The sequence below is a fragment of the Mus caroli genome, chromosome X (assembly GCF_900094665.2).
Source record: "Mus caroli chromosome X, CAROLI_EIJ_v1.1, whole genome shotgun sequence".
Classification (NCBI taxonomy): Eukaryota; Metazoa; Chordata; class Mammalia; order Rodentia; family Muridae; genus Mus; species Mus caroli.
In genome coordinates, this window is record NC_034589.1 from 31,143,994 (window position 1) to 31,145,254 (window position 1,261).

General features: G+C 49.8%; 1 pseudogene; it reads right to left on the minus strand.

The window, feature by feature from the left end:
• Nucleotides 1–1,261, minus strand: part of LOC110287110 — a 7,845-nt pseudogene that overhangs the window by 2,859 nt on the left and 3,725 nt on the right.

Genomic DNA, 1,261 nt, shown 5'->3' on the forward strand with positions numbered 1-1,261 from the left:
GATCAGCAGACACTGACAAAGGTTTTACTTGCTCCAAGTAGATACTACAAGCTGCACAGCCTTTAGCATAGCTCCCACTCCCATCCCAGAGCCCTGGGACAGCAAGACAGGGTCTGGCAGGCTGAATGACTGCTCTTAGTTTTAGCCTTAGTCCTAGAAGGCAATGTGGAGGTAGGCAAGATTACTCAGCAGATAATCCTGCTTGCAGCAGAGCCTGATTTTGAGCCTAGGGCCCAGAGTGGAAGAAGAGGAGCCAGTCCGTTAGCGCTGGCCTCTGACATCCAAACATGAGGCACACATCTTGCCTCCACCCCGGATTGAAAAAAAAAAAAAAAACTCAGGCAATAAAAAACACTTAAAATGTAATTTAACGTTTCTAATAAATGAAGACAAGAAGGACAGCTGCCAGAGGGTCAGAGGCCTCTCTGTAGCCGCTTGCTCCCTCCTTAAAGCACTGACAGCACACTATGCTTACCCTTCTTCAGCACGGAGATAGTGATTTCTCTGGAAAACCCGTTCTAGCTCCTGAAGCTGCAGCCTTGTAAATCCATCACGTAGGCAGAGGTCGTGGTGGGGCACCAGCGCTGACATAGGCTGTACATTGGACACTGAAACAGGTATAGGCTGTGCACAGGGCATCATAACTGGCACAGGTTGTACATGTGGTATTGTAGCTGGCATAGGCCGTGCATGAGGTACTATAACTTGTATAGATTGTACATGGGGCATTGTAACTGGCACAGGTTGTGCATGGGGTATTGTAGCTGGCATAGGCCATGCATGAGGTACTGTAACTCGCATTGATTGTACATGGGGCATTGTAACTGGCACAGGCTGCATATTGCTCACTGAACATGACATAGACTGCACACGGGACACTGTAAGAGGTATGGGCTGTACACAAGCTACCCTGACTGGCATAGTCTGTGCTGTAGGCATTGGCATAGGTGGTATGCTAGGTATCTTAGCTGGTATAGGTTGTGTCCAGGGAACAGTGACTGGCATATGCTGTACATGGGGCACAGGAATGCTCATAGGCTGTGCCCAGGGCCTACTGATTAGAACAGGCTGTAAATTGAGAACAGGAATGGGCTGTGCCCAAAGCACAATGACTGCCATAGGCTGCACATGTGGCACAGGAGTGGGCATGGGTTGTGCCCAGGGAGTACTGATTGGCATACGCTGTGCACGTGGCACAGGAATGGGCATAGACTGTGCCCAAAGCACAATGACTGCCATAGGCTGCACATGTGGCACAGGA